Source organism: Ursus americanus, chromosome 12 (assembly GCF_024610735.1).
Source record: "Ursus americanus isolate L20-20 chromosome 12, mUrsAme1.1.p, whole genome shotgun sequence".
Lineage (NCBI taxonomy): Eukaryota > Metazoa > Chordata > Mammalia > Carnivora > Ursidae > Ursus > Ursus americanus.
Genome location: NC_142138.1, coordinates 36,071,778 through 36,094,776, shown reverse-complemented (window position 1 = coordinate 36,094,776; position 22,999 = coordinate 36,071,778). Strand labels below are relative to the sequence as shown.

The 22,999-nt window shown below is 36.3% G+C and overlaps 1 pseudogene; it reads left to right on the top strand.

Annotated features, from left to right (window-relative positions):
* LOC123794904 (GTPase NRas pseudogene) overlaps positions 1-21,607 on the top strand; it is a 38,565-nt pseudogene extending 16,958 nt beyond the window's left edge.
* Positions 21,608-22,999: the final 1,392 nt, after the last annotated feature.

Below are 22,999 nucleotides of genomic sequence, written 5' to 3'. Positions count from 1 at the left end.
TTAGTACCCGATATAGTGCTCAGCACATAGCAAGTACTCAGCAAACGTTTGCTATTGTCGATCGTGTTCTGTACCTTACTCTTACCTTCATTTCAGAGAGCAGTGTTAAAGTTGACACGCATTAACCTGCCTTATCTAAAATGAATGCTTTCTTTTGCCTTTAGTGATAGCATGCTGTTAACAGCATGCTCTGTTACCTAGTATAATATGTGAAGTTTAATCACCAAAAGTAAGTACTTCAGAATACACCTAGAGGAATGACCTGATTAATGGGGCTTATTCCCAAAGCAGAAGCTATGCCATCAACAAATTCTTAAAATGCAGAACATGAGTTTACATGAGCAACAAGCTTCAGAATACAAGTCCTCATTCTGTTATTCATTTTGTTCAATCACCTGTGAAAAGAACCTTAATCTGTGATTGTTTATGACAAAACATATTATAGTATGTTTATGTCCTTCAACTTCAGCATGTGTAGCAGTCAGTCATTTTGTCCTGGGCAATCAGTGCTTGTGAAAAAGCAACTGAAATATTTCCTTTCACATGAATGCAAAGGTCCTTCCAAAGAATCCCCTCTGGGAATGTGCACAATAATATCAGAACATGGGCTAGCTTGAAGTCACAAATGCTGACAGTTCCTGCCTTTGGGGACAATGAGACAGTGGAGACTTCCTGACAAATGCTGTACTTGACTTACTTCCCCCTTATCTGTTCACAGAACAAGTGTCACACAAGGGATTACAAAGCCAATGTCGATTTCCCTATTTAAATACTCTAGGTATTAGGCTGAGTTCCAAGATGGCAAGAACCAATCATCTACCACTGCTTCATGGCCTGTCAGGCCCAGAGCAGCTCAACCCTATAGTTGAAAGTGGTATATAACATCAAGCCATTGGTTTTCAGCAGAAAATAAAACTGATGTGTTTATAAAACAACCAGTAGGCAAGACTGCTGAATAGATGCAGGAAGAAGAAATTTCTACAGATATAACTTAGAAATAATTTTAGAATGCACTGTAGAAAGTTGCTTTGCTTGGTTTGGTTTTCTATAGGAAAACTAAAACAATCATAGTAAAGTAGAATGTATGACTCCACAGGCTCCTCTGAGCAGCCTGGTAGCCCAGACATCCAAAGGAGTCAATTCCATTCTCCCGGCCCATTGCTACTAAAAGTGGGCACTAGAAACTGCAGAAACATACATAAGGATGGGAAATTTGGTTGTTGACAGAAAGCCAGCAAATAGTACCATGGTTTCTTTCTGATGGCCTGAAATTTCACAGGTTTTTAAGTATTGCAGGGATAAAAACTTTTCTTTTTAATGAAACTCATCCATTCTGTAAAACGTACGTTGTACAAATTTCCCTGAGAAAAATTAGATGGAAGTATGGTAACTTACACTTCTTTCCCAAGTGTATTTGGAAATGCATCAGATTTAGAAACCAAGGAAATACTTACCATATGTTGGGCAGGAGGAGGGAGGGATGAAATGAAATTGGATGTTTTTCATATGTGAATCTAGTTTTGCTTGAGTTAGTGTAAAAAAACATGGAAAAGCCAGTACATTTGTCTATTTCATTTAAAATATCTTTTTATTTTACATAAACCTGCTCTTAAACTTGTACTGAGCAGTTGTATAAATTTTCACATTTTATGATATCAAACCAACACATATAAAAATTCCTCTATGGAAATGAACACCTGAAAAACAGTGCATATGGGCCTGGCCTTGCAATATGTGTTACTAATTAGAACCAAACAAATAATGGCTTCAGAATTTTTTTTTTTTAACACAGGTGTAATGCAAAATCAAAAGCACTCTAGGCAGAAGATTACTCTAATCACAAGATTGCTACATTTCTTTGATTTCTGTCCATGTGGGACCCCCTGCAGTGGTGAAGGTCTTGATAAAATGAATGCCCACATAGCTAATTCACAGAACCTTGGTGTGGAACTCCCTAATTCAAGAACCCCAAGGAAATACTGGCTTCCCTGGTGAAAAAGCCATAAAATGACTGTTTATTTAAATGAGTTAATCTCCAGCTATTTAAAAGTATCTATGGGATTCTCATTGTGAAGCCTGTGCCTTCTTCAAGGTATTGGCTCTTTCACAAAACAAAAATCCACTCGTTTTGAGTAGGTGCTTAATAGTTCCAGAGCATTACACTTTTAATTACCTTTATTTAAATAACAAGCAATTTTATTAAATAGTTAAAGGCACAGCTTCTCAAATGCTTTCCCATTTCTAAACCTTTTTTGATTCCAATGAATTGGCTTGAGACATGTAACTTGGATGAAAATATTTCAGTCTGTAAACTCCTTACTAATGGTTAAACACACTGCCCATTTGATGCCTAGCCTGACACTCAGATAAGACATTATCTGTCTTCATTACCACTAAACTCACCTATTTTATCAGATGAGTTGAGCTTCAGTAATTCAGACAATGATGAGATGAAGAGCAAAACAGCCCCCAGCAATTAAGAAGCATATTTAAAAGCACTTTAGACCAAATGTACCTCTTGTACGACTTTTTTTTTCTTCATTCTCTTTAGAGCATTTTCAAGACTCGGTCTATAATTGAAAGAAAATTTAATCCTGCATTAACCATATAATCATTTTGCAAACTAGGTTCTGGAACTCCTCTTTATTAAAGTGGGTAAGTCCAGAATTTGTGGATTAATGATTTCAGACCCTATTTAAAATCTTGTAGACTTAGCATACTTCACAAAGTCTCTATTTTCCTTATGATTAAATCACTGGAATACTAATTCTCTGCATTTAGCATCTTTCTTTTAAAAGCACAAAGTGTTGTAAGAACTCTAGCAAAAGAGAGTGAAAACTGTATTGCAACACAAAGTGAATATATTCCTATTTCCTATTCAGCAATCAGATAATATGGAAACAAATCCATAGCTATTAGGCAGGGTTCGTGACCATGAGATAAATCAAGGAAGCTCTCCTAAAGCTGCAAGGATAAGGGTGCAAGGAATTAAGTGGTTTGTTTAAGATAGTGTTTATTTGAGAAATAATGCCTACACAGTATTTTATTATTAATTAAAAGAATTGTTCTATATCTTATTGTATAAAAATGATTAAAAAAATAATAATAGTGGTAACACATTTGCATAGTTATTTACACTTTTAAAAGTTGTTTTACATGCTTTATATGTCATTAAAAATTTCTAGTAAGTTTCCAAAGTGTTATGTCAGTAGATGTTTTGCATATTTAGTGATAAATATCCAAGGAAAATTACTGTCTTAAAGAAAATTTTTAAAAAAACCATATTGGCTCATGAAACATACCGAAAAAAGAAACTGGCTTCAAGCATCTGAATTCAGGGATTCAAGATGAAGTGTTGCCAACCCCCCTCCCTGCCAACTCTCTTCCCCTCCACTATCTTCATTTTCAAAAAGGATCACTCCAAGCAGAGGCAAGATGACCACTGACAAACTGAAGTCAAATTTTTCTCCTTGCTCAGAGTCTCAGAAAAAGGGAGTTTTCTTGCTGGTTAGATTCAGCAAAAGTCTTAGCTTGACATTAGTTGGTTTAGCCTGCCTCAAATGTCTATTCCTGTACCAATTGCTGGTACCAATCCCTGATTGGCCAACCCATGTGTCTACCTTGACAGAATTCTGTCAACTTCTCTCAAACCACCTGAACTGAAACAAACAAAACAAACAAACAAACACCTGAACTAATGAGTTTACTGTGGGACACGTGATGACAGGTGTGGAGCAGAAGTTGGAAGGAGGCAGGCATCCTTCTTCAAAAAGGGAGTCCAGGGCAGACATGCATATATCCATTGCTTTTTACACTTTTCTTTTACAGATGAGGAAGCTGAGAGCAAAGGAGATTAGGTACCTTTATTTACGTTTTCAAACTCCTTAAAATAATTTAAAACTGTGAGTTACCTTACTGAAAGAACACCCACTTGTCTCATGTTACCAATGAGAAAACTAAGGCCTCCAAGGAGAAGTAGAGTTTGAAAGTTATAGAACCAAAACACAAGCTCAGATTTCTTGATGTCCACTTGTGTGCTCTTTTCATCACTCCAGACTGTTACTTATATTCCTCTTTTTTAGAATTAATAATCCACAACTGTATATGTACTGGTTCCATATTTGCCAAAATATTATTAGCAATCCTCTCTACTTTCACTGTGCTATATAGTTCTGTGCTTTATAAGGGATTATAGAACTAGCCCAAAAGTGTGAGATTGTTTGTCCTTGAGCTGATATTTTGAGTGTGAATTTTTTTTTTCATGATCAGTAGTTGAAGAGTAAGATCTTTAAGTGCTGAATAACATCTGTTCTTTTGAGACCTTTCATATTTAAAACAGAAGTGAATTATATTGGAAGAGAAACTGAAGCATTTTTTGCAGCAGAAATCATCTAATAGCAAGTATCTATTAACACTGTGAGATTTTTCAGGTCTTTCTCCTCTGGGCGGAGCACCAGCTCTGATATCCTGCATCTACCAGGAATCTGTCTATATCAAGAGGGTGCTTAACATCAGGGCTATATCCTCTCATGAGATTTAGAGCATAGTGCTTGTATGGACCTTTTCCTATAGTTCAGATCCAAAGATGCTTCTGATCCTAAAACCATTACTTTCTATCTCTCTTCAATCATAGATCATGGCCATACTCACGAAAAAAGATCCTGCTGCCTCAGAAACATTTTCTGCTTGCAAAGGGGCTGGGCAGAACCTAAATTCCATTCCCAATTGAGAGCTGTACTGATTCAGAAGGAAGCTTCCAGTCATATTTGGGGATATTATTTTGTTGATCTAAGCATCCTAAGAATATCTCCTTGATAAATAAGCCAAATTCATGATAAATTGGAAAAGAAAAGAACAACTTTTAACTTCTAATTTTTTTGCAGCTAGGAGTCTTTGTAGGAAAGGATCTGACTTTGTTGGGAAAATTCTTTGGTGTGTCTTTGGGAGCAGAGAGGTAAGAGGAGATAAGAGAAGAAATGTAGTGGTGTGTGCAGCCATTCATACAGGGGAAGATTCATATTCCTTTTCTGATATTCCCCAAATCATCTAGAAAACCAGCATTACAGAATGCTCTCGGATGTTATATGTGTGTATGTGGGCATGTATGCACACAGTGAGGTGGATGGGCTGTGATGGAAAATAGCATATGCAGAATCAAGAGGAAAAATATAAAGAAAAAAATGCTGAGGAGGTAAACTCCTTGAAAACCACAGAAAGTCTGAGGAGGGCAGAGGCTCCTCACAGGTGGGAGAGCTAGGATTCTTACCAGGTGTAGCCAGAGAAGATTTTATCTTTCCTACCTCATAATTCTTTGTCTAAAGGGACTATGTCTTTGGCCCACACAACTGCAATCTGAACATCTGCAACTCTCTATCCTAAAGGTCCAAGTTCTATTAGAAAGAAACTTTTGTAAAGCTCTTGAAACTGTTGGGCTATTTCTCACAGTGAGTAACAAAACCTGAAACAATGATGTTTGAAGAATAGGTCACTTACTAGCTCATATAAGAGGAAACCAGGTTCATGGGGTAGTGATGACTGATTCAGCAGCTCAGCAATCTTCCCACTGGCTTCATTCTGACTCATTTTTTCAAAGATTTAGGATGGATGCCGAAAGTAGTAGGCGCTACATGTTTCCTCATTGACAACCATGGGGGAGAGAAAAACCTTTCCAATTCACTCTGAAAAGAAAGAAAGAACTTTCCCAAGGGCCTTTCATGGACCTTACTGCATGGCTTATTGGCTACAAATGGTCACACATCCATTACTAGACCAATCTCTGCAAGTGAGTTGGTATTACACTAGGGCCTACCCACTCTGGATCTGGGGTCAATTCCCCCAAATACAATCAAGCTACTTGAGGGGATATTAATACAACCACACCGTCTCCAATACTGGATAATATATTAGATAACAGAGAAAACAGTGGTACCCATCGCTTTCTGCCCAAGAAATTTCCAAATAACTACAGGACAGGATTCAACTGCTATGACAAATATGGAAACCTAACCACAAACCTGATTGTTTTCTCAATTTCAAATATACTAAAGAATTCTACTCACAGTGAATAGGACTGAGAAAGTGATTCTGAAATATTGGGTTTTTTTAAAGATTGTATTTATTTATTTGAGAAAGAGAGAGACAGAGAGAGAGAGAACATGAGAGGGGGTAGGGTCAGAGGGAGAAACAGACTTCCCTCTGATCAGGGAGCCTGATGCAGGACTCGATCCTGGGACTCCAGGATCACGACCTGAGTCGAAGGCAGATGCTTAACTGACTGAGCCACCCAGGCACCCTGAAATATTATTAGAGGGAGACAAACCATGAGAGACTATGGACTCCAGGAAACAATCTGAGGGTTTCAGAGGGGAAGGGGTTGGGGGGTGAGGGTAACAGGATGATGGGTATTAAGGAGAGCACATGTGGTGATGAGCACTGGGTGTTATACACAGCTATTGAATCACTGAACACTACATCAAAAACTAATGATGAACTGAACATAATAAAAAAGAAAAAGAAAAAAAGAAATACTCTGTGAATTAGCAACTTTCTGAGTTCTATAAAGATATTTTTTAGTTATGTCAAATTGTTTAATTTCTTTGCACCTTAATAAAACAAATGGCTTTTCTGAATTGTTCACCTATAAAAATGACAGAGCTTAAACTTGAAACCTTGATATAAACAAGGAGATCAGGAATGTTCTTGTATATATCATATTTTCTTCAGAAAAATGGTCCACAATGTAAAAGGAAGTCAAGATGAACATTTTCCCTCTCACACATTTAGACTGCAATGCTTTTGCAAGAGACCTCATCAGGAAGGATTACGTAAATTTCTCTATTTCCACAGACCAAGGAGGGAATCTACTCAATGAAAGTGCTGGGTAATGGTTTGATCTCCAACAGAGAACACCTTCTCTGATGACCGTTGGCTGCACCCATGTGTTATGAGTTTGTTTATTTTTTAATTGCTCCACAGTTGTTCCAGAGTGTGAGAAGTCGAGTTCCATTGAGCTGGCACTTCTAGTTTTAATTTATGCATGAGTATGTACATTGTTTTTCTCCTGCAGTTCTCAAAGAATTTTATGGGCCATTACTGAGTGACTAAAATGGGTGCAGATTTTGCAAGCCTCTGCCAGAAGATGTTTATTACTGTCATCATTCTTAGGAAAATCATGTTCCAGCAGGTTCAGGCAGTGTGCAAAACGTGGCACATGTGTGAATTGGCCATTTCACACCGCTCTTACAATATTGTCAGTAATAATAAAACCAAGGGAAAGACCTTGGGGAGGGGGATAAGCTACACATTAATTTGGTCATGAAGCTTTGATATGTGATCTTTGTTAGACCCAGAGATGCAAAGTATAGCTTGTTTTGTAACCTTCTCACCAAGGGCTAAGGCAGTAGCTTTATTTTAAAGGTTCCCACTTCTGAGGTTCCTATCTCACGAAGTCTATGTCTAGAGTGTAATATCCTTGGAAGCTTCTGGATGGTTCTGCCTCTCTACTTGTTTTGTTAACTTTGAAACACAACTTTCATGTGGCATCTAACACTGTAGTGATAAGGGAAGCAAAATTCATTCAAGGTATTTCACATTATAGCGTATCGCCAGTTGTGAAAGCTTGCCACAAATTCTTTCGTGTTCACCTCTTCACCTGGAATCCTTACCTTTCGAGAGACATGTTTTACTTTCTTTTGGGATGGCTGTTTTGGGGGGTTGTGGACAGAACTCGGACATGAATTTGGGAAAAAAATTCAGCCAAATATTTCCAGAATCAATATTTCTGGCTACTATACTATATTGCCCCTATTTCTTCTTACGTTTAATGTTTCAGTGTCATTTCCTTTTTGATGTCTCAGAATGGTTCACATTATGAGGCCATTTTTATATATCTTCAGAAACACTTTCCATTTTTATATTCAATTATTATATATATTGTATTTATTGTAATAATTAAAAATGGGGAATACATATTTAATATTATCCCACAGAGTTTGAGCCTTATTTCAAAAGGTATAAATTTAAAATTCCAGATTTGTGCCATTCATATAAGCATGCAGCATATACTCTTAACCTCAGTACCAATACATATAAATTAATAAGCATGACTTGGATTGAAGTTCCTAAGGAGGCCATATAAATAGTACCTCTCCCCTCTCAAGTTCTACAAATCAAGAGGGGGGGGAAAGAGTGGTAGATAGGGCTTGAATATAACCTTCATTATTAATAAAAGCTAAGTTAAAGAAAAATCCTTAAAATGAGAGTCAAATGGACTTCCTAAGTTTTAAGTTGAGTTAAAGACTATCCATGCAGTCAAGCAGCTTAGACCAAGAGACCCCCTGCCTGCAACAATAGAGCTGCTCCTTGAGACATAAGAGGCAGCTTCTTCCTAAAACAAATCAAAACAACAACAACAAAACACACACACACACACACACACACACACACACACACAATAGTACAGAACTGATCAAACTCTTTCCAAATTCAGCAAGAAAATCAGTAGGGAAGCAGAGAGAGACCTGCAGGATTTCAGGATATGTCTTCCTCATTAAAACCAGGAGTGTTGCACTGATTCCACCCCCCCCTCCAAGAGTTTCACACAATCTTGGATGCATGCATCTGAAAACTACAGCCAGTCTTAGTCTTATCTTTGTTTCCCATAGAAGCTGTTGTCTTCATTTTTGTGTGTGTGCATTTTTAAAAACTCTATCAGGTATTGAAGTTAACGTAGGATTTCAAGTACCATGTTTTAGAGGAAATATTATACTGAAAATTACTCATCATTTATCTGAAATTCAAATTTAACTGGGTGTCACGTGTCATGTATTCTTACTGGGGAAAATTGGCAATTCTAATTTCAAGGGATTTTATTTTGGTTGAAAAATATTAGAATTCATCATTCTTTGCTATCATGATAAATTTTGACATGTTTTATCTCCAAGATTCACTGTTTTCCCCAGCTGTTTAAAAGCCAGGAATGTGGGACCTAAAACCATAAAGCTCCTAGAAGAAAACATAGGCAGTAAGCTCTTTGACATAGGTCTTAACAAATTTTTTTCTGGACCAGTCTCCTCAGCCAAGGGCAATGAAAGCTAAAATAAACAAATGGAATTACCTCAAACTAAAAAGTTTTTGTACAACAAAGGAAAATATCAACAGAACAGTCTAGTGAATGAGAAAAGATATTTACAAATCATACATCCAAAAAAAAAAAAAGATTAATATACAAAACATATAAAGGACTCACACTACTTAATATCTAAAAATCTGACTAAAAATTGGCCAAAGAATCTGAATGGACATTTTTCCAAAGAAGACATACAGATGGCCAACAGGCACATGAAAAGATGCTCAACATCACTAATCATCAGAGAAATGCAAATCAAAACCATAATGAGATGTCACCTCACACCTGTCACACTGGCTATTATCAAAAAGTTAAAAAATAAGAAATGTTGGTGAGGATGTGAAGAAAAGGGAAGCCTCAAGCATTGTTAGTGGGAATATAAATAGATGCATCCACTAAGGAAAACATAATGGAGTTCACTTAAAAAACTAAAAATAGAACTATCATACAGGCTATCAATTCCACTTCTGGCTATTTATTCAAAGAAAATAAAAAGACCAGCTCAAAGAGATATATACACCCCAGTGTTCATTGCAGAATTATTTAAAATAGCCAGGATATGGAAGCAACCTAAGTATTTATCAATAGATCAATAGATAAAGATGTAGTATACATATACAATGGAATATTACTCATCCATGAAAAAAATGAAATCTTGCCAGTTCTGACAACATAGACAGACCTTGAGAGTATAATGTTAAGTGAAAAAAGTCACACAGAGAAAGACAAAGATACCACATGACTTTACTTATATGTGGACTCTAAAACACAAAACAAATGAACAAGGAAAACCATTCACAGATACAGAAAATAATCATTCATTACCAGAGCACAGGAACTGGGGAGACAGTCAAAACAGGTGAAGGGGATCAAGAGCACAAAATTCCAGTTATAAAATAAATAAGTCATGAGGATATAATGTACAGCATATGGAATATCAATAATATTGTAATGACTTTGTATGGTGACAAAAGGTAACTAGACTTATAGGCATCATTTCATAAGTTGTAAAAATATCAAATCACTATGAAGTACACTTGAAACTCATAGGATATTGCATATCAATTTTACTTCACTTCTAAAAAGCCACAGATTTGAAGTTAGAGGTCAATATTATACCCTAAGATCAAGGGGTGATTCCTGATTGATCTAATTCTGTTGAGGAAACCCCATGTCACTTAACATAGTGCTTGATTCGCATACCTAAAGTTTGCTCCAATCAGCATATAGCATTCCTTGGTCTCCCAGGAGTTTTTCTGGATGGACATATGATCAATTTCAGGGGTCAGATTGATTAAAGATTCAAGAAGAATTATGCCATAAACATCTAGGAAAGAGGATATTTATATTTTTCAGAGAATTGATTGTAGCCAGCTTTGGTGTCTTTCCAGAAGATGTAATATAAAGGTGTGAAGCCTGGAATTGTTAGTCATTTTGACACCATGAAGGATATATGCATCCCCAGGTTTACTGCAGCATTATTACAACAACCAAGACATGGAAGCAATCTAAGTCCATTGATATATACATTATTTAGCCATGAAAAGAAGGAAATCTTGCCATTTGTAGTAACATGGATGGACCTTGATGGCATTATGCTTAAGTGAAATCAGAGAAAGACAAATACTATATGATCTCATTTATATGTGGAATCAAAAGAACAAAAACAAACCCCAAAACTGATTTCACAGATACAGAGAATAGATGGGTGGTTGCCAGAGGCAGGGAGTGGAGGTTGGGTGAAAGTGGGAAAGGAGGTCAAAAGGTACAAACTTTCAATTATAAAATAAATAAATCATGGGGATATAGTGCATAGCATGGTGACTATAGTTAATAATTATTGTGTATTTGAAATTTGCTGGAAGACTCAATCTTAAAATTTCTCATCACAAGAAAAAAATTTTCTTAAAATTTATGGTGATGGATGGATTTATTGTGGTGATCATAACACATACAAATATGGAATTACTACGTTGTATACCTGAAACTAACATAATGTTAATATCATTTATATCTCAGTAAAAAGTTTTAAAAATACAAGGCCTGATCAAGATTAGGAAACAGCAGGGGCGCCTGGGTGGCACGGCGGTTGTGCGTCTGCCTTCGGTTCGGGGCGTGGTCCCGGCGATCTGGGATCGAGCCCCACATCAGGCTCTTCCGCTATGAGCCTGCTTCTTCCTCTCCCACTCCCCCTGCTTGTGTTCCCTCTCTTGCTGGCTGTCTCTATCTCTGTCGAATAAATAAATAAAATCTTCAAAAAAAAAAAAAAAGATTAGGAAACAGCAGGGGCGCCTGGGTGGCACAGCGGTTAAGCGTCTGCCTTCGGCTCAGGGCGTGATCCCGGCGTTATGGGATCGAGCCCCACATCAGGCTCCTCTTCTGGGAGCCTGCTTCTTCCTCTCCCACTCCCTCTGCTTGTGTTCCCTCTCTCGCTGGCTATTTCTCTCTGTCAAATAAATAAATAAAATCTTTAAAAAAAAAAAAAAAAGAACTGATTTCAACCAATGATAATTATATGCAATCTCTTCCTGAAAATGGAAGGGACAATTCCAATTTATTTTATGGAGCAAGTACATGCTGATACTAAAATCAGACAAAGATATTAAAAGGAAACTACAGATGAGCATCCCTTATGAACACGGACACAAAAATCCTTAACAAAATATTAGCACACTGAATTTGGAAATATATAAGAGGATAATTATGTTGACTGATGTATGTATGTGTATGTATGTATGTATGAATGATGTATATATCAGGAATTAAACAGTTGATTTAATATTTAAAAAATAATCAGTGCTGAGGCCCCTGGGTGGCTCAGTTCGTTGAGCATCGGATTCTTGGTTTCAGCCCAGGTCATGACCTCACGGATCATGAGATCCAGCCCCACATTGGACTCTGCACTCAGCGGGGAGTCTGCTTGAAGATTCTCTCCTTCTGCCCCTCCCCTACTCGTGTGCTTGCTCACTCTCTCTCTCTCAAATGAATAAATAAATCTTTAAAAATATAAAAATCAATTTAAAAAATCAATGTATTTGAGCATATTAATAGAATGAAGAAGAAATTCAACATTCAAGTTAAAATTTATCAGCACATGAGGCTTAGAGAAGACTTTATTCAACCTGATAAAAGACATGTATGAAAAACCTGCAGTGAGCACCCTATATAATAATAAAAATCTGAATGCTTTCCCCAAAGACTGGAAACACGTCAGGATGACTGTTTTCCTCACTGGTATTCAACACTGTACCGGAGGTTCTACACAGTGCAAGAAGTGAAAAAAAAAAAAAATAAACAATATAAAGATTGGAAAATAATTAATAAAATTGTCCTTGTGAACAGATGACATGATTACATATATAAGATATTCTAAGGAATCAAGAGCAACAAAACTGCTATAAAAAACAGCGAGTTTAACAAAGTCATAGGATATAAAATCAAATTAAAAATCAAGTGTATTGGGGCGCCTGGGTGGCACAGCGGTTAAGCGTCTGCCTTCGGCTCAGGGCGTGATCCCGGCATTATGGGATCGAGCCCCATATCAGGCTCCTCCACTGGGAGCCTGCTTCTTCCTCTCCCACTCCCCCTGCCTGTGTTCCCTCTCTCGCTGGCTGTCTCTCTGTCGAATGAATAAATAAAATCTTTAAAAAAAAAAAAAAATCAAGTGTATTTCTATCCTAGAAAAGAACAGTTAGAAAATAAAATTTCAAATAAAACATACTATTTGTAATGGCATACAAAAACATGAAATATTTAGGGATAAATTTAACAAAATATGTTCAAGATATCCAGTGAATAATTCAAACATTGTTAGGACAAGTAAAAGGAACCTAGTTATGGAAGACTTATCATGGTTAAAACGTAAATTCTCCCCAAACTAGTCTATAGATTTCAATACCATCCCAATAAAATCCATCAGACTTTTTCTTCAACATTGACAAACTGATTCTAAAATTTGTATGAAAATGCAAAGAACTTATAATAGCCAGAACAGCTTTTCAAAAGTGGATTACATGCCCGATTTTAATACTTACTCAAAAGCTACAGTAATCAAGACAGTGTAGTATTGGTGTAAAGAGCAATGTATAGATCAATGGAACAGAATGGAGAGAGTAGAAATACACAAACATGCTCATAGTCAGTAGATCTTAAAAAAGTATGTGAAAAACTGAAATCATGAAAAGATAACATTTTCAACAAATAGATATCCCTATGGGGAAAAAAATGAACTATATACCTTACCTCATAATGTACACAAAAATGAACTCAAAACTTAAAATATTAAACTAAAATTTCCAGAAGATAATATAGGAGAAAAATCATTGTAATTTTATTTAGGCAAATGTTTCTAGGTAGAATGCAAAAAAAAATTAGATATATAGATAGATAGACAATCATTAAAAAAATGAAAAGGTGACTCGCAAACTAGGTGAACATATTTACTTTACATTTATCTGATAAAGGACTTTTATCCAACATATAAAAATCATTCTTCCAACTCAAGAAGAAAATTAGAAACCCAAATTAAAAAAAATGGGCAAACGATTCAAATATATATTTCACCAAAGAAGATACATGAATGACTAACAAACATAAGATGCCCAATGCCTCTAAGCCACAGGGAAATGAAAAGTAAAACCATGAGATATTGCTGTAACAGCCAGAATGGCTAAAATTTAAAACGTTGAAACTATAGTTGTTGACTAGGATATAAAGCAACTGGAAGTTTCATACACTACTGGTTAGGAATATAAAATTGAATAAACATTTTGGCAATCAATTTGGCAGTTTCTTACCAAAAAACTAAGCAATTCTAAGTATTTACCTACGAGGTATGAAATGCCTTGCACATAGGTTTTACTCTCAATAGGCAAAAACCTGTAACAACCCAAGTGAGTAGATAAGCATAGTATACCCATATAATGGAATATTTTTCAGCAAGTAAAAAAAGACAGTACTATGATACCCCAGCTACATGAACGAATAAACTAAAGAAATTGTGTGCTGTATGATTTCAAATACACAATATTCTAGATCAGGCAAAATAGGTCTATATTGACATCAAGCATTATCAGTGATGTGTGGAGTAAGCAGTAGGAAGACTGATCATAAAGGAGTACAAAAGAAGGGCTGAGTGATAGAACTGTTCTATATCTTGATTATGATGATGATTACACGGATATAGTTAAAGCTTATTTAACTATTACTCTAAATAAATTATACAAAAGTTATACCAAAAAAAAAGAAAAGAAAAAAAGAAATACATGATTAAAGAAGCCTATATAATTTTAAACCATACGAAAGAAAAAAAAAGAACAGTATGATTTGGGCTTAGTCCCTTTTTCTCTATATGTCTTCATTTTTGTCTATATTAAATGAAGAAGAGTTAAACTGAAAACTCTTTAAGACTCATCACATTACACATTTCTAAGGAAAATCTTAATTCCCCTATTTCTTTTTTCTTTCAGAGGAGAAAGCTTACTACAAAGGACAGAAGTTGGTCTTGGATCCAGGCAAACCAGGATAATACTGGGATCCTCACACTTATTAGCTGTCTGAGCAGGAATTCAACATCTCATGGTTACAGTCTTCATCTACAAAGTTAGGATAAAAATTTATACTTTATACACTCATTGTGAAAAACCAAGTGATTCAAAAATGTATGAATGTCTTTGACTCTCACTAGCTGCCTTTCACCGGAGAAAATTTCAAGATTCAAAACCAAAAATAAAGTTAAATAGAATTCTTCCAGAAATCAAATATTACCTTTATCAACTGAATCCTCTAAGGAGGACATTTGAGTTTCTATAAGAGATCCTGTCTTCTACTAACTGCCTTTGCAGATGCTCTGAGCACAGCACCTGTCATGCTGTTCAGGGTGAGAAGACAAGCATTAAGGAATGGCACAATAGTGGGAATAAGATAGGCCATCCTAGGGGAGCCTTCACTCTGCACTGGTTTCTCACGCTGAGTACCCTTAGACAGCTGAACTACATGAATCTTTTCTTATTCTCTGACTCAACTGGAAGACTCCCAAGTGAGCTATAAAAGTTATTTAGTGCACTTTCTTCGGTATCTCAAACGTATAGTTAAATTCAAGAAATTCACATTAAAAAAAAATCCTACTTTGACTTTGCTTGTGTTACTTTTCTTTTAAATTAAAAACAAACAAACAAAAATTCCTAGCCGCCAGTATCTACTGAAGCCCTGATATCCCAGATAGAATAATTCGGTGTCTTGAAAGCCTTATGAGAAGCAAAATATGACATTTTCATAAAAGTACATATTTTCTTTACGGGCAAAGACGTAAAGTTTTACCAGATCACAATGGGACAAAGAGTTTACATGAAACTTCAATGACATACCAAACCAGATGAGAAAAATGTAGATACCTCCAAACTCAACCACCACCTACGGCATAAAACATTTCATAACCTATGTATCAACCAGCCACTGCCAATGGGGTAGTTTAATCAACTCCTCTAGGGCCAATTTAAAAGGGTAAACATGAGCAAAGCTTTTATTAATGCTTCCCTTCATCACAAAAGCAATTTCCCACTGTCATTTGAGCTTTTTACGATGGCCCACTACCAGCAGAAGCCATTTCAGTTTACCTCTGACTGTGCACCAAGCAAAAAAGAAAACAAATCAAATAATTAAAATGGTCAAAAATATACCATTTCAAAATGGCTCAATCCTTTAAAACATTTATAAAAGTACCCCCCTCCTTTTATTTCTGAAGAGGGCAAATTGTGAAGGAGGAACAGAGCAAGAGCTTTTCCCTCTTCTCCATATGTGTCAGGGAATTCTAAATATTTTCTTTTCTAAGAATGTTAAAGGATCTTCTAGCATGGTTACTGAACCAGCTGTTGCCTATCTTCATCTTCCTGCTTCTAGGAAATATCTCTAGTTATAATCTTGTGTGCCAATGCTTTTGGGAATAGAATGCTTTCTGACTGATTAAAAAATTCATACTGGCTTCTCATGCTGAGAAGTGAAGATTATTCCCATTCAGGCATAAGAGGGCTCCGGCAGAAACAGGGTTAATTTTCTTTCCCCCTGAGCCAGTAGCTCCCACACCTGTCAACCATCAAGGTCAGGCTTGCCAGGAACCTGGGAGGGAATGGGCATGGGCGCAGCTGTAGCAAATTAGTGTATCCTGAGGAGGTCCAGCATAAAAGATGTGAACTCTTGCATATGTCTCTATGGGGTTTTGACTGATCTAAAAACTATGTTGCTATGGGGAATCAAGAGTGGTAGGAGCCTCAGAGACTTCTACCACAGCCTTCCCCTAATAACACATGATATGTAAAACTGTATGTGTGCCTGTGTTTGTGGGGTGTGTATGTGTGTGTGTGTCTATGTATTTTAAGGTTGGGATTATAGCAAGTAGCAACACTTATTTATAATTTTTTAAACAGTAAGAAATGATTTAGAAAAGGATACAGTAATGATTAAAATGGTCTTTTGGCTAGCTCCATCACTAAGTATGGAAAACACATAATTATTGATGAAACAATACTTAATGATTTTCATCAATGCTCTTTCTCAAGAGTACATAGGTATCACAATACAGTAATCATATGTGTGGATGTTTTAAAGAAAGTAACTAAAAAGGAATAATTTGGAAAAAAAAGGCACTTGGCCCAATTGTGACAATATCTTAGCATCTATAGATGCCAATTTCCTTGTAATTTGGAAGTCTAAATTCTGACTTGGTTTGTTTTCTTATTTTTTAAAGGTGAAAAATATTCGAAGAGCTATGTCATAATCGAGTCTCTTGTATTCTTGCATAGTTATAAGATGTTCTAGGCCTTTGAGCCCTGCCCATTTTCACCTTTGTGTGTAATATAAAAAGGGCAGAATTGTAGGAAGGATAGAAAGGTTATATGGTGAGAAAAACATAAAATGGAAGGGAACATAGATGCTTAAATAGTATGCTACATTCCTGCACTCATTCAATTTCTCCAGCGGAATGTGAAGTCAATATTTCAAGCAATAATAGAATAAAAACATTGCAGAATGCTGTGTGTTCTCTTTGCACTGAGCAGGAACCAAAAGAAAAGTGGGGGCAGAGGGATACATCTTAGTGATTCCACAAAGCCCGTGCATATTCTCAGTAGAGGAGCAAAAAAAGCAAATACATCTAATTGCTTATAAAAGTTAGGCCCATCAACTACAGCTTAATTACAGTCTACCGCTAAATCCTACATTAGTATAAAAAATTACAACCCTAAAGAATAAAATAAAATGACACTTTGGCTGAGCAAAAGTTCCAAAGTCCTACAGGGTCATGATTTAACGTTTCACACCCTTTAAGCATCATTAATAGCAAAGACAAAATGCAATTTCAAAAAAGATTGTCTCCCAGGGGTCTCTATTTAGAGGTGAAGTTTTTGAAAGGGAAGAGGGCAATTGATGGGATAAGTATTAGATTTGGCCCAGCACAGTCACTCAAACAGATTAAAAAACAACAACAACAACAAAAATCAAACCCAAAAACTATCTAAATTGTTAATCGACAATTTAGGAAACCTGCTGAGATAACTGATTTAGAGACTTCTCAATTTATCAAAATAGCCTAAGCACCTTAAAAAAGGAGTTGCTTTAATTACAGTGGGCTATTATTGAACATTGCAGAACCTATTTTGTAAGGACCTGTAGAGTTTGCAAAGTCCTGCTGAGCAGATACCACTCTGCAATGGAGAAGGGTGGCAGGTTCCTAACTGACTCAGCGAGACCAAACTGACACGCAGAATAGAAAGCTCATGCCCTTACTTTCTTCCCTTTCCATTGATACTGACCCATGTTGCCACCCCCAACTCTTCCTTCAACTTTTCTTGAAGGACGGAGGAAGTACTTAAGAAGAATGAGGTAACTTGTTTCTTCACCAAGACTGCCAACACATGCACACTGCAGCATTTTGTGACATGTGTGTTTTCAGTCACCTCAGGATTTTCACCTGAGGGGCAACTTATTTCATATGTGCTTGTGGAAAGGCAATGAAGATTTTATTATTATTGTATCAACTGAACCAGTTGAGTGCAATATAAACTATTGACATAAGTAAGTTCTACTTATACTGTTTCTTTCCGTTCATGGAATACCCCAATTTAGCAGTACAAAACCATGATTGAATGAAACAAATGAATCCCTGAATTGGAATTCTGATCTCAAAAATCATTAAATTCAATAAATTGTTCAAAGGTAAGAACTGATTTGATTGATTATTTATCATCTTTAGCCAATGGTAACCAAAAAAAACCAAGAAACAAAAACCAAAAACCTCAAATTGGTTAGCAGCCTTCTCTAGGACGTCCCTTGTCCCACTTGGTTGTTGTTCATCTTGCTGTTATCTATTCTTGATATTGTGGCTGATGAAAGTCATGTTTATGTCTCATTTTTTCTCTGCACAGTCAGTGCCGCGAGGGCCCTTTGCTTCTACAAACAGGCTCCACTACTCCGATGTGGCCCCTCCTCAGACTTTTCTGCCACAGCTGCTCTGCTGAATCTCAGCCATATGTTCCTTTGATCCCTTCCTTAAGAACTACCCTCCATAATGAATCAATGATTTCTCTGTTCTCCACTGAGAACACACAGTGTCTTTGAGACATTCACTCATTATGCACAGAATGTGTACAGGTAAGGGTGAGAGTACGATAGGGTGTAGTCTGTGGCCATTTGGCCATCACCACTCAGCTGAGTGTGTCCATGTTGGTGTGGGACATTCAGCCAAATGGCCTCCTCCTTAGATCCAAGAAATTGTGGGGCTCCTTTCTTTTCAGCAACCCTCACATACACATATACCTTCTGGGGTTCCTCTATTACTACCCAATCTTCATCTTGAGGTTTATCATCAGGTGAACTAGATTAGGGGTGGAATAGAGAACTAAAGACACAGCATCTGATCTTTTGCTCTTTTCTCCCTCTTTCTTACTCTAGACACTCTACAGACTCAGATGTCTCTCCATAATATCCCAAGATTCTTTCTATATAGTAAAATAAAAACCCAGGTCTCTACATTTTTTTAATGTAAAAAATATTGGAATTTTAAAATTCTTTTGTCTTTCATTTGAGCCTCGATTGCAAAACTACTGTTTTATTGGAACACCAAAGCTGTCATTTACCATACACTTGACATCTTTGTTCCAGATTATGTGACTCTCCCCTGGACCATGGAAATGCTTTAATGGCTGGGTAGTCAAGAAGGCTATAATTTAAAAGAAATACAAAATACATGATCTTATCTTTTTAAAATATTACACCCATTTTCTAGCTCAAAAATAATGTGAAATGAAATATAAAGATTCTGGCATACCACAAACCGAAGGAGAACCTTCATCTTAGCATAGAATTGCCTGGCACCAGGGCTCAACACACTGTGAGAAACCTCGTCTATACTTTCTACCTTACTCTCCATGTCTTTTTATGGCTTTTATATTTTCATCTCTTTTATCAGTTTTTTATTTTCTGTACCAGCTTTCTCTCTATTTCTAGTCTATAAAATGGAAAATATTGGATTCCTATTAAGCTCTCCAGTTTTTATATTCCCTTTTCAAGAATACAGCTTTAACTGGGACTGAAACACCATTGCCCCTTTCCCTTTCCAACAGAAAACTTTAATTGCTCTAGTTTGGATCATCAGCCCATCTTTTGGTCAAGGGAACAAAATGGTGTAAGTGTGGAATCATAATACCCTCTAGTTTCATCCACGTTGTTGCAAATGGCAAGATTTCATTTTTTGATGGTGCATAATATTCCATTATAGATAGATAGATAGATAGATAGATAGATAGATAGATAGATAGATATGTGTGATATATATCACATCTTATTTATCCATTCGTCTGTCAATGGACATCTGTGCTCTTTCTATTGTTTGGCTATTGTGGACATTGCTGCTATAAACATTGGGGTACAGGTGTCCCTTCGTATCACTACATTTGTATCTTTGGGGTAAGTACCCAGTAGTGCAATTGCTGGGTCATAGGGTAGCTCTACTTTCAACTTTTTGGGGAAACTCCATACTGTTTTCCAGAGTGGCTGCACCAGCTTGCATGCCTACCAACAGCGTAGGAGGGTTCCCCTTTCTTTGCATCCTCGCCAACATCTGTTGTTTCCTGACTTGTTAATTTTAGCCATTCTGACTAGTGTAAGGTGGTATCTCATTGTGATTTTGTTTGTATTTCCCTAACGCCAAGCGATGTTGAGCACTTTTTCATGTGTCTGCTGGTCATCTGGATGTCTGCTTTGGAGAAATATCTGTTCATGTCTTCTGTCCATTTCTTGATTGGATTATTTGTTCTTTGGGTGTTGAGTTTGATAAGTTCTTTATAGGTCTTGGATACTAGCTCTTTATTCTTAATTAGAATCTAATTTCATTTTGGATTGTGCACTAACATTCAAAAATGACCTTGAGAGTTTTTGTTATTGTTTTTATAAATATTATCTACCTTTGACAGATGCTGATATCAATATTCTGCTGATTTCAGGGTGACTGGGGTGGCTCAGTCATTAAGCGTCTGCCTTCGGCCCAGGGCATGATCCCAGGGTCCTGGGATCAAGCCCCGCATCAGGCTCCCTGCTCCACTGGGAGCCTGCTTCTTCCTCTCCCACTCCCCCTGCTTGTGTTCCCTCTCTCGTTGGCTGTCTCTCTCTCTGTCAAATAAATAAATAAAATCTTTAAAAAATATATTCTGCTGATTTCAAAAAGATGTTGCAAGCATTATATTCTTAGTTCTTTGCAATAACTTAAATAGAATTTAGATTTAAAAAATTTAAATAGAATTAGCAATACTGGTTGGCTTAAGTGTTAAAATAATTTGGACTTAATTCCTAGTGAAGGTTGTTCATGGCAATTCTGGGGTCTCCAGCATTTTTCCCAGTTGTGGTCCTAAATCCATCTGAAATGGAGGCAGCAAATTTCAAAGTTCTTGCTGGTGTGAATACAAACTGGTGGTGGTTGGAGTAAGTGATATTGGGGAAAGTGCACTGACAAGCCAGCTAATCCAGAACCACTTTGTAGATGAATATGATCCCACCACAGAGGATTCTTACTGAAAACAGGTGGTTATAGATGGTGAAACCTGTCTGTTGGACATACTGTGTACAGCTGGTCAAGAAGAGTACAATGCCATGAGAGATCAACACATGAGGACAGGTAAAGGCTTCCTCTGGGTATCTGCCATCAATAATAGCAAATCATTTGCAGTCATTAACTTCTCCAGGGGACAGATTAAGCAAGTAAAAGACGCAGGTGATGTACCTATGATGCTAGTAGGAAACAAGTGTGATTTGTCAACAAGGACAGTTGACAGAAAAAAAGCCCACGAACTGGCCAAGAGTTATGGGATTCTATTCACTGAAACCTCAGCCAAGACCAGAAGATTGTCGAAGATGCCTTTTACACACTGGTAAGAGATATTTTTTAAGTATCAAATGAAGAAACTCAACAGCAATAATGATGGGACTCAAGGTTGAATGAGGTTACCATGCATAGTGATGTAACAAATACTTTTAAAGTTAGAACATCAAAAAAGAGCCACTGTCTAGCTGTACCAACACCCTGGTCTTGAATTCCCTGGAGGAGAAGCAATACTGTTGTAATCTTCAGTCTCCCAAAGAAGCTCCTGCTACTTCAACTCTCAGTAGATCAGTACAGTATTCCCTATTTGAGAAGTTCTAGGAATAACTACCTTCTCACTTGGTTGTCTGACCAGAGCAATGAACCACTATTTTCCACCCTGGGTTCTCCCTCACTACACATGAATAAACTTCTGCCATCCCAAGTTTTTCACCTGAAAAGCAATTCATGCTTTGAAACAGGGAATATAACTGAAGACATGAAATTCTGTAGGAATTCTAAAGTAACAACTGCTGGTGACTTTTTGTTTTTGTTTTTTTTTAATGTTGAACATGGAACTATGTTGGGTTTTGGAGAAATGTCATAAATAATCAAGTTTTTGCTAGAAAATCACATACTTCATTTAGGTTGTCATATTCATTTATATAGAATTGAATAAATATTCTCATTTAAAAATATCTTCTATGTTTTTCATTTTTAAATTTGGTAAAAATCATAATAAACTAGAATAATACTACTTATTCATTTAAGGGAAGAGATATTAAGTACATTATAAGCAAACGCAATTCAAGAGTTGATGAAAGCATAATCTGTCATAGGATAAACAATTTGCTCCAATGAAGTCACATGGATTAATTGTTGAAGTTCAGTTTTTTTCATTTACTTGTTGTTGAAAATTACGTAATTTATTTAACTTCTCTGAGTCCCACATTTTAAAAATACTGAGGAAAGAATGCATGCCTTAAAATACCTTGTCAGGATCATTGAAATAATCAATATAATTGACTAGTAGAGCAATAACACAGAGTTAATGCTCAGCAAATTTTATTTTCATGTAAGATAGAGTTTACCACTAGACAGAGTTTATTTTAGAAATCAAGGATGATTCAATGTTTTGAGTTTAAATAAAATTAAATAAGGAAAATTAAGTGATCACCAAATGGATGATTACACTAATACCAATACCTCAACCTAACAAAAAATTTATAAATGATACAGAGAATATTGAATTTATTTTCCACAATATGTCGCTAAAAGACTAGTGATATAAAAATAAGTCACATATTTTAAATCATTAAATTCTAATTAGATATTAATTGGGTTAAATATTAATTAATTGTATCAATTAAATGAAATTATCTGATTAGATTAAATTAATTAAAACAAAACTTTAATTGATTAAATACATTTTTTTCTTTCACAATAATCTGTGTAAAGTGAAACATCCTTTTCTCTGAAGTTCGATCCTGAGTTAAATCAGAACCTCAGATTCCTATCTCCATGCAAGA